The sequence below is a fragment of the Leopardus geoffroyi genome, chromosome D3 (genome assembly GCF_018350155.1).
Source record: "Leopardus geoffroyi isolate Oge1 chromosome D3, O.geoffroyi_Oge1_pat1.0, whole genome shotgun sequence".
Taxonomy (NCBI): Eukaryota; Metazoa; Chordata; class Mammalia; order Carnivora; family Felidae; genus Leopardus; species Leopardus geoffroyi.
The window spans coordinates 85,321,811-85,333,975 of record NC_059339.1 but is presented as its reverse complement, the minus strand read 5'-3'; the positions used below and the strand labels follow the sequence as shown (position 1 = coordinate 85,333,975).

The 12,165-nt window shown below is 36.8% G+C and overlaps 1 protein-coding gene across 4 annotated transcripts in view; it reads right to left on the bottom strand.

Moving 5' to 3' along the window:
* The window catches only part of CCDC102B (coiled-coil domain containing 102B), a 202,801-nt gene that overhangs the window by 136,546 nt on the left and 54,090 nt on the right, over positions 1-12,165 (bottom strand). For 3 of the 4 annotated variants that reach the window (XM_045458885.1, XM_045458881.1, XM_045458882.1), the window contains exons 6-7: positions 6,015-6,145; positions 5,726-5,815 (exon numbers count right to left, since the gene is read on the bottom strand). The gene's annotated coding sequence lies outside the window, so the exon portion shown is untranslated. Of the gene's footprint in view, positions 1-1,534; positions 5,152-5,725; positions 5,816-6,014; positions 6,146-12,165 lie in introns of those variants that run through there. The other variant, XM_045458883.1, reaches the window with a different exon arrangement.

The window sequence follows — 12,165 nt, the reverse complement described above, 5'->3', positions numbered from 1 at the left end:
CAGCTCAGGGAGCAGGACTTTTCTCTCAAGGCTTCTCTAAAATCTTGCTAAAAAGAGGATGTTCGAAGGTTTTGCCATTATAGAAAAATTCAATTAACCTTGCGGTATCAGCCCGGAAGAAACAGTACTTCTTCACATAGAAACTGTTCTTATATCATTTTTTAATTTTAAAGAATCACCGCCATTATATTTGTGGCTCTAATGATTAGAGGAAACCTTCATAAATTTCAAGGCCACAGCCATTGCAAAGCACTAGGAAACTATATCCCAGTGATCAAGCAATTACTGAATCCAATAAAAACATGAAGAATGTAAAAGGGGGACCATTATACAATCTATTATTTTACAAGAAAACTATTTCTTAAAGTTTTGGGAAAAAAGCAATTCACATAAAGCATTTTTCTAAATATCATGCAGATAGATTTATTGATATCTAAAATCAATATTGAAAAATCACAGAAAAGCTATATGGATACTATATCACTAGCTTTTCAAGATTCCTTCTTAATCTAATTCCTATGTAAACATGTGGACAAAAGTCATAATTCAGGAATATTTAATGTATATGCAAGGATATTCAACAATGAAATGATTAAAAAACAAGGCATTTAATCAAAAGTTGTAACAGTATCCTACTCCACAAAAATATTAGCAAAAGTGTATTCACCTGATCAGAAAATAGAAAGCTAGTATTGATGTAAATGAGAATATCAAGAAATATCACTATATATTTCAACAGCATATGTTACAGGTTTCTAATTACATTTTTTAAAGAATATCTTCCCTATATTTCTATTTAATAGGCTTCTCCACTTAGCGTTCATTTTACAATTTATGTTTGTGGGAAACATAAGCAAATATTTCCAAATGGTTTCCAAAGATCATTTTCCCCTCCTCAATTCTACAATTACTTTCCATACAGTTAAAGATCCATTTCTTCTCTATTATGTACAGGAGTTTATTGTTTGATTCTATGCCATATCTCTTCCATACAACCCAGGTAACTTTGAAGTATACTTTTCTGTTAACAATAGCAGGAATTCAGTATGAGGACTGTCCATCAAAATGAAAATAACCCTGAATGCATGAGGCAGAATTATGAGGGTTTGCATAACAGTTTTACATTGTTCTAAAACTCTAAGAATATAGGTTACTTCCAGCACATTGACTAACTCATCATATTCATTTGAACTACAAAATAAAGTTTTAATATCAACATAATCTATAACTTTCTAAATTTAGAGTTGAAATTCTTACCTGAGTTTTGCTTAGTATATTATTTTTTGAAAACAGGAAAAGTATGGCAAGCTGTCAGGATAAATAATACCAACAGTGGAAAGTGGAAGAAAGAGGGAAGGAACCAAGTCCACTTTAAGAAGAAACTCCTAATCCCTCTGTTTCCCAGACCTACAGTAGTTTTGTTCTGCATCTTATAAGCAACTGTCTTTCTTTGCTCCGAGAATACCACATGCTCTGCTCCAGCAGGAAAATGTAATAATTAAATAGAAAACCACAAGGTTATTAGGCATCTTACCCTCTGGGCTTGCTGGGCTGCTCCAGCGGCTCAGTGTTACAGACACATGTGTAAACAACAGAATTTCCTGCATCCTTTTCTCATCTGTATAGCTCTGGGGTCCTGGCCAACAGGATTATTTCCAGCATTAAGGCCACTCCGCACTAACTCAAAAAAGGTTCCCATTGGTTGTGAAGTTTTATCAAAACCAATACAACACCCTCTTTGGATCACAAGTAAGCGAACCAAAATGAAATCACTTTAATGTTCCCTAACTAAGTATGGTTGCCCAAAGCCTTCCAACCAACCCATTTGAAACCATGTACTGTGAGTGAAAAAGGAAGAAAATACCCACTCCTTCATCCACAAGTGTTTAACAGCAATGGGTATAACTTGTAATACTAATAGAAAAAACCAAGATGGCCAAGAAGAAAGAAACGAAGTATCTACCCATAAGATTTAAAGAGAGATTATACTACAGATCACAGGAACAATAGAAAATATCATTGATCCAGGAAGATTTTTACTAGGTTGCTAAAAAGAAAAGAAAGACTATTTAATAGAATATTCAAGTCAGTAAATCATGATACAAAAACTGTATGTCAAAGCCCTGGATTTCAGTCATATGGCGAGACTTGTGAGCTGCATCTCCAGAGCCCCCTAGGGAGAGCCCTCTGGCTGCCTGGGGGCGGGGAGGGAAGGAGTGATTTTCCAGGGACACGACCCAGCTGTCAGGAAGCACTCTGAGGAAGGGGCGGTGGCAGACCACAGAGTTTCTCTGGTTGACACTAGGAGCACTAAATGCCCAAAGAAAGAGGCAAGGGCACAAGAAACACAAAGAGCACATTCCTCATAAATAGCACAGAAACAGCATTTGAACGAAGAGTTAATGTCTTCAGATCCTTTAGTCTTTCTCCCTCCTTAGTGTGGATGACCATTCTTAGCTGAATAATATGTTTGCCATCCATTTCCACTTAACAGCATCCTTCCCCTTTACATCCCAATGCAACAGAGAGGTGACATTCTCCTGTAGAAAAGGAACTAATCCTCTGAGCTCAGGTTTCCTTTCCCCGGTCTTTTCCGGAGATGTGCTCAATCACCTTTCTCTCTCCTCTTCCTCTGAGCTCTCCTTCTGTCTGGAATCCCCCCAGGAGATTTTAAACACTGTCAAGGCTTCAGTCCATTTCGCTTATGTCCATAAGTCAATTCATTTTCATTTGTAGCTACCATTCCCCTCCATTTCATGGTCAGGTAGTTGAAAACCTTCCTTCCAAAACCCCATTTCATCTGCCATTTACTCCCTTTAATGCACCAAAGTGACTCTCTGAAAACACACACATTTGCACTCACATACATGCATATTTGGGTTTTTTTTAAGTTTCTAGACTCCTCTTAGCACTCGTTGTACCTGTCATCTCCACAGCCTTTGACACCGCTGTTCACACCCTTGCCAACATGGAGACACCCTTCTCTATCCTAGCACAATACTCTCCTCTTCCTCTTGACCTTTCTCGCTGGCTCTCCCCAGTCTCTTCGGTGGTGCTTCTTTTCCTTCCCATCGCTCTGTGTACATCAGATATTTTCCCATGTAAGTCTATTACCTCTCTGGATAATGTCATCCATTCTCATGATTTGAGTTATTATTTTTCCTTTCAAATGACTTCCAAGTATCTTCGTTTTTGGATTCAATTCTCTTTTGAATCTCCGACACTTACATGCACCAGCACTCTAGACCCTGCCACTAGAAAATGTGACAGATATGTCATCAACATATCTAAAACTGAAATCATCTTCTCTCCATGGGCTCACTGCATTGTTTATCTCAATAACGGCAACCCAGTCTTATAGTTTGCTAAAGAAAAACCCTGGAAGTAATCTCTGACTCCTAGTCTACACCCAATCCAGGACCAGTTCGCTCTGACTTTACTTCAGTAATATGCTCAGTCCTCTCTCTTCCCACTGCCAAATCCTGGTTCAGGCAGCCATCAGGATCTGCCTGGATTGCTGCAGTATCCTAAATTATCTGCCTGTCTCAAAACTTGCCCCTCTCCATATTTAGCAAGAGTTACAAAGGCCTATTCCTACTGCTCGTGCTACCTGAAATCTCTAAAGATTTTTGACCCTCTTATCAAATCTCTTCTTCATAATATATTTGTCAGAATGCAGTTTTTCTGGATTACTTGTTCTGTCCTGCTGACTGTACCATATCCCCATACCCTCCTTTATTAGTTTTCAAGGTGGAGTGCTTCCAAGGGACTATCACTGGTCCTATTCTCACTCCGAGCCCTCTGTCTGGGTGATCACATTTGTTTCTGTGGCCACTTTTGCCACTCATACATCATTGTGTGTTAAATTGTGTCTTCTGACAAGATGTGTGGAAGTCCTCTCCCTTGGACCCTGTGAATGTGACCTTATTTGGAAATGGGGTCTTTGCAGAGGTAATCAAACTAAAATGAGGTCGAATGGATTAGGGTGAGCCCTAGTCCAATGACTGGTGTCCTTCTAAAAAGAGAGAAATTTAGAAACAGACACCCAGGGGCAAATTCCATGTGAATGCATTGGCAAAGATAGGAACGGTGCATCTATAAGCCAACGATTGTTGGCAACCACCAGAATCTAGAAAGAGGCAAGGAAGGACCCTCCCCTAGAGCCTTTAGCAAGAATATGGCTTTGCTGACACCTTGGTTTTGGACATTTATAATCCAGAACTGTGAGATAACAAATATCTATTGTTTTAAGCCACCAAGTTTGCAGTAAATTGTTATGACAGCCCTAGCAAATACACTAATATACATTTAATTCCCAAACACATATGGCCAGCCCATAATAGAATATCAAGCTTCAGATCTGCATGTCTAATAGTCTAATGAGAATAGGCACTAGGAGCCACTTAAATCCATAATTTCCAAACAGCAAATCTCTTATATTTCTTCCAAAACCTCTCCTGTTGTATCTTTTATTCTTGATCTAAAATAATGATGTTGCCATCCATGCAGTCTGTCAAGATAGAAACCTTTTTCTTATTCCCTAGTCTTTATACCACTCCACCCTTCACACATCATAACTTATTTTATACTAAAACCTGAAAGAATTGCCCATTTCTCTGTCTTCATTTCATCTCCTTTCATCTCTTTTGAATCCACACCAATCAGACTTTTGTTTTACCACATGCGCTTTTACTTTCAAGTTGATAAATCACTGATCAGTAAAATCTGACTATATCTGCAGGGTTTCTTCTCATTTTCCAACACAACCTCACTTCTCTTGAGATAAAGTGGAATGGGATCCTGCTTTGTGCTTATTACCAAGTCTGGCTCACAAATGCTTTGTTGACTGATAGGACCTACCAGCATCATGGAAACAAAGTTATCCAGTGTCTCTATCTTAGTTCAAAAAGTACACTGCCACCATGGCTCACACACTCAACTCAAGGTGCACAAACATCTTCATTATCTTAATGCTCAATATTCCATAACAACCAAGGGGAGTATAAGAAAAGAAGGAGAAAATTCAGCCTTAGAGTTTTCATTTCTTGGCAAGTTTACAATACCTTTTAGAGAGAACACATGTGAGCAGCAGAGAGGGACAAAGGGAGGAGAGAATCTTGAGCTGTCTCCACACTCAGCATGGAGCCTGACGAGGGGCCTGATCCCACGACTCTGGAATCATGACCTGAGCTGAAACCAAGAGTCAGAAGCTCAACCAACTGAGCCACCCAGGAGCCCCAGGTTCTCAATATCTTAAGGCACTCAACACACATCAGTGAAAGCTGATTTTTTTGTATGTGTGCATTCCAATTTTATTCTTTATATTAGGTTGTCCCTATGAAGTCTGCTACTTACCTACCTAGTATTATTTCTCTGATTCCTCCCTACAGTTGGAAAAAAAAAAAAAAAAGAAAAAAGCTTATGTCACCAAGACTCCCATTACAGACACACTTAGCTATGTGGTAGTTTGGGCAGTAAAACATAAGTGGAAACCTGATAAGCATTTTTGAAAAGTTTTGTCTTCCTTACATGGATACCTTTCCATTTCACTTCTCTCTTTATCCTTACTTGAACAAGGATAGGAAGCTGGAGATGGGGAAGCATGACTTGATCGTGAGGTCATGAGGTCATAATTCAGATGAAAGCCACATTGAAAATGGCAGAAGCAGCCAGGACCATGACCGGACTTGTGCAGGCATTTGGTGATGGAGAGAAAAGAACTCACCTGGTTAAACTACTGTCTTCGGTCTGCTCCGGTGGCCTTAGTGATTAGATCAGGAGCTCCAGGCCCAGGGACAGTTATAACACTATCTAACTGGAAAAACAACGGGGAACATATTAATCAGATCCCTATCAGCTAACTGGGGAGTTCAGAAGAAGCCATAAGGTTGGAAACCCCCATCAAAACCTTTACCTAATTTCACAGCCATTTCTCACAATCTCTGCAAGGCATCTCCTGATTCCCACAGAAAGCGAATGCTACAGTCAAAGGTGATATTCATGCACTTAATTACCTGTTTCCTCAGGGAACTGTAAATCTTTTAAGGACACAGCATTGTACTTGTCTTTGAGTTTCTAGCAGATACGCAAATATATGGATAAGTGATGAAGGTACAAATGCATAAATAATGGATGAATGGATGTTCTGTGAAAGCAATGAAAGAAACAAAAATAATGAGAGTAACTCAGAATTGGATAACTTACCGACAAAATAAATCACAAAGATACACCTTTAAAACAATAAGTATATAGTGATTTTTAAATTCTTCATACTGTTGGGGTTTTTTCCTACTTTTATACATCAGAAGATTCAATAATGGCAACATCACACATACGTGCCTTTCACTGACAAAGTGCGATAGAGAAACACTGGCAAAGTAAGACAAACGGGAAAGATTTTCTGTGGACCTGAATCACCACTTGAATTCAGTTGTACTGCTAAATCTTAATTGCTACAATTTTAATGGCTTTACCAATATTTGTAGAATTACTCAAAAGCATCATAACTGTCTCCATAACTGGAAATGTCTTGCAAGGAAGGCAGTTTGGCTCTTATTGAAATGCACTAAGTGGTTTGAAATGATAGATTAGAAACACATATGCACGAAGTCAGAGCCCATTATGATTCTTACAAACATGTCTTTCCTTCATCAAGACAGACCAGGGGGGTTAGCCACCATCTTTTATTACACTACCTTGCACCTACTCACACACATGAGCCACTTAAATCCTCGTGTCCATATACGAGTCTTATTGCAGCATTACAGAAAATATTTTCTTCTCTCTCACTTTTTAGGAGGAGGAATTATTGCCTCACAATGTCCAGAATTTCTTCACAAACACATTGTCTATTTTCTATGACAATGTCGGAGTAGTAACACAAAGCCAGCTTTATTTGTATTTTGTCAGTTAAGGGAAAGGTTAAGAAAAAACTGTCAGAAAAATAAATCTGATCTCTAATTAATATAACTTTAAAAAGAAGAGATCCTAATCGCAGACTTGGGTTTGAGCGTTGGTTGGGCGTGCTCAGGGAGCTCTGTCTCTTGAGCCTCAGTTTCATCACTGTAAAATGGTGGATCATGGACGGTGGATTCTAAGGGTAAGGAGGCAATGGAAATAAAGCGCTAAAAGAGGAGTTGATACTAAATAAACTAAAGCTATCATTAGTCGTGAATTATTTTAAAAAGTGGTTATGTTGGCCTAATTCCAACGTCTAGAAAATAGTTTTAAAGCAAATTTTGATATTCTAAATGGGAACACGAAGCAAATGTTGGCATGGCCCAGTCTGATGACATGACTTATTTCGCTACCCCTCTAAGTAGTCACTTCGCACTTGTGATCTTGTTCTGGTACCAACACTCAGCCTCTGACAAATACGACTAGATGTATCACTTAGGCTTATAATAAGCATATGAAACATTCGTCTTTGTGAGATTTTGTGAAACTATAATGAATTTATCTTTGTGACTGAATGTTTCAGGAATTTTCCTTGGAAATACCTACCTATGAGAAATTAAAAATTTACTCATTGGATTTTGACCAAGCTCATAGCAGAAGTAAATGATTCTTTCCTTGGCTAATAATGGCGTGTGATGTACTTCATGCTTTGGAAGGATTTCTCAAACTCAGCACTGTTGACATTTGGACCAAATAACCCTGTGATGTGAGGATGTTTTGTGTATTATAAGTTGTTTTGCAGCATCCCTGGCCTCTACCCACTAGTTACCAGTAGCACACCCAAGTCGTGACAACCAAAAACATTTCCAGACATTGCTACACATACCCTGAGGGGCAAACTGCTATCACTTGAGATCCATCGTTTGGAGTGATGGAGTAGTGACAAGGTGAGACCAAGATGTGCTTCAGCTCAGCTAGTAACCATCTGTCAGCTGTGGCCTCGGGGAAAGGGACCCCACAACCCAAGACTTGTTTTCCCCATATACATATAGTCAGGAAATTAGACTAGATGACCTCAAAGGCTTATCTTACTAAAACTTAATAGCTTTATTATTACCCGTCCCCCATGTCTCCTTCCCTCCCCCACTCTCTCACACACACACTCTACTCACACCTGTCAAACACAGTCATTCATACAGTCTTTCTGCCTTAGGGTATCAAATGCATAAGAAATGAAAACAAAAATGTTACAAAACCCATTTCCAATGTAGGAAACCCATTTCTAACTCAGTTTTACAGTACTACAATGAACGTTTCTTAGTAACCTCAGCTCCAGGAACGCCACATATAAAGAAACAAAAATGTTTCTCCTTGATACAACCAAATTTATAAGGCCAAAATCTTTTTTTTTTTTCCTCAAAACAACACAATTGAACATTCACAATAGATGAAAAGTACTTTTTTCCACTCAGGAACTATATTAAGTTACAATTTAACTTGTTAACCAAAGAAAAGGCAATCTACATAGAGAAAAATTAATTTTACTAAGTTGATTTAGAAAACCTATCTAATTTCTGAATCCTTAAACTGTAATTGTTCGACAACCTTCCTAAAAATCTCATTCAAGACAGAACTAACCCTCCTCAATGCATAATTGTTCTGATTAAGATTAATAAATATTAAGTAGTAAACTATAACTTGTTAAGATTTATGAATACATTTTCTCCACATGAGTTTCCTTTCACTATTTCCAAAATTCATTGCTTTTTGCTAACCTGTCCTTTAGAATTCTTGTAAAAAAGAAATATCTGCACTCTGAAAGAAAAAAAAATATTGCTTTATATGTAAGGAGTTTCCTTTTTTTGGTAATATATCCTAGCTATGATAAAAATGTAATAAAAAAACTATGAAAGCAGTAATGCTTCATAGCATAATCTACTATTTTAAAGAAACAATGAATCAAGTCTTAAAGAGATATGGGTTTGTTCTTAACCCCAGCATGTGTCTATGTTAGAATATACACTTAACTTCACTGAAAGAAAGTCGGGGAAATAAAAAAAATATGTAGAAAATTATTATCATTTTTCTTATGTTATAAGGATCTCTATAAATGGCAAAGCATACTCTGATAAAAACATCAGGTCTATTATAATTAGAAAGCATGAATTTTTAAAGTACTATATTCAATTAACCTTTAATCTTTTTGTAACATGCATTATCACAATATTAACAGGCTTGAAATCTCTTAATAAATATTTAAAAGAGTATATTTGAGGTAAACCAAAGCAGCTGAAGAATTAAAAAAAATCCTATGAGACAGTAGAAAATAACCACAATTATCAAAGCACCATTAGTATAGTTATAAAATTTATTTTCCAGAGAGAGCAAAACATTAAGGTTAGTCTTGACTATCCGTTTTTAAGCCTCAGATGAGACACTTCACAAAATTCATATATGCTATCAGCAGACTCTAACAGAACGGACTCCAAATACAAGTTTTCCTCTCCTCACACGCTATATCCCACTAACATGACAAAAATGTGGCCGTTGTTGAATTAAAAATAAACCCATAACAGTGCTGAAATGAAGAAAGAGTGCTTGCATTACACAAGACATTTTTGGAAACTTCTAAACATCAAAAGCATGTTGGATCTGATGACAGGGAAACCAATGTGGGGGACATGACAAAATACAACACCCAAAAGAGAAGGAGGCTGCCTCCAGGTAGAAGTCAGTCTCGCCAGAGTGTCCGGGGAGGATCCAAGGGTAGTACAAACCCAAACTGATGGGGTTGTTTATCACTAGGATCATCATGACACTACCTGACTGACCACGGGGTATTGGGATCTGGTTTCTTCTCCCACACATAGCAGCTGCTTGGAACACAGAAAAAAATGCACGAAGAAATGCCTTTTTTTAATTGTATTTTTTAAGTTTAATTAATATGCAGTGTTCTATTAGTTTCAGGTGTGCCATATTCTATGCAGCAATTCTATGCATTTCTCAGGGCTCATCACAGTAAGTCTACTCTTAATCCCCTTTATCTGTTTCTCTCAATCCCCGCCCCCTTCCCTCTGGCAACCATCTGTCTGTTCTCTACAGTTAAGAGTCTGGGTTTTTTGTTTGTTTCTCTCATTTTTTTTGGCCTTTGTTTGTTTTTTGGTTTCTTAAATTCCACATATGAGTAAAATCATATGGTACTTGTCTTTCTCTGACAGACTCACTTCACTTAGCATCACATCTTCTAGGTCCATCTATGTTGCTGAAGAAATATTATTAAGCAAAGGAGATAATTTCCCTGAGGACAGTTATTAGCATGGACACCCAGGACAGGGACAGAAGTATAACAAAGTTTCAGGAAAATTCAAGACTACAAAAGCCACTGAAGAATAAAGAAAAGAGACCCTACTGCTAGTGAAATCCACAAAAGAAATCCACGGAAGAAATCCACTGAAAAATAAAATACATTTTTTAAAGATTGTGGATATTTAGATTGCTCAACTGCTTTCCACCCACTCCACCTGCCTGGAAACAGGTTTTATCCTCCCACAAATCCCTTGTCATGGGCCCTTTCAAGGCTGGGTCTGCTGGGTAAACAAATATACCCACTTCACCCACCTCCTCTGCAAAGATAGGCCAATTTATTGTTATAAGAATTATTTTGCATTTACAAAATAAAATCCAGAGTTTGGTGTTTTGCAAGCACTCAATAAATGTCAGATGTAATAACAATAGTAACAGTAATAATGATATATAGATTCCATTATACAATATGAAAAAAATAATAATATTCTTTTCATTCTAAACACTTAAAAGGAGTAAATATTAGTCAGGATTTCATTTAATTCTGGTTAATTGATATTGATGAATTCAAATCTCTTTTATGTCCAACTATTGGAAACAAGAGAGTTAAAATTTTGCGAAAGCAAAGGACATACAAAACATCCATTTAATTTAAATAAAAATATGTATTACCATTAGCTAATTAAATAAAGGCCTTAATGTTCTCATTATATATCTCCTATTACCCAATTGTCCAGGCATAATTTTTTTTAAGTTTTATTTTTTTTAATGTTTACTTATTTTTGAGAGACAGAGAAAGAGTGCAAATGGAGGAGGGGCAGAGAGAGAGGGAGACACAGAATCTGAAGCAGGCTCCAGAATCTGAAGCTGTCAACACAGAGCCCGACACGGGGCTCAAACCCATGAACCACGAGATCATGACCTTAGCTGAAGTCAGACATTTAACCCACTGGGCCACCCAGGCACCCCAGGTATAACTTCTTTTGACTTTAAAAAACTACAGGAAAGAAGGAAAAAAAAAGGAACTGAGGTTCCTATATTTTAAAAAAATATATTTTTAAAAGACAATCTTATTTTGGCATATTCCCACACTACATGGTCATAAAAATGTATATGTTGATTTTTTTCATGAATTTTAAGATATCCTAAATCAATAATAATGGAAACATTTTTGGTAATGATCCAAATAAAAACAGTATAATTTCATCTAAATCCTAGAGGTAGGAAAATAAACATATGTTAAAGTTAGGCCTATGAATATTATTAAACAACCTTCCTAAAGATTTCAATGACAGTAATGTGTTTTATAGGATAGTATAAGAATGGTACTATGTCTTTTTTCTTCAAATAGAAATTGCATTACTATTGGCTCAAACTAGTCAGGCTCTACCTTTCTGAATAATGATAGAAATAAACACTAGACAACTATAATAAGGTAGCTTCTGTATTTACAATTTCCTTTATCTGTTGATGTCTAGAAACCTTGAAAAACATCTCAATGACAATTATCCTATTTATGATATCTCTGAGATCTTAAAATTTGAAACTAATACATATTATCACTTTAACTAAAATAATCTACAAGGGCTCAGCAGTATATGTTATTATTAAAACTTTTAAAATACTCATAACCGAATGCTTTTGTCTTCTATTTGTTCCCCAAATCGTTCCACAGGCCAAGCTCAGATGATGCTCTAGGCAATTTGAAAAATAATAAAATAATTATATTTTGATATTTTGACAGCATATAGTCAGAAATAACTGAAGCAATTATTTTTCACATTAGCTTTCAAATGTTTTTGAAGTAATGGAGTCCTTTCTTTTAAGAATAAAAGATACATATATATTACACAGAAGTCATGTATGTCAAAAGTGGAACTTTTCCCATTAATTCTTGGAGGAGGACTTGGAAACCTGCCCACTTGGAAACTCTCATCACATCTAATTTCCTCCAACAATAGCCCT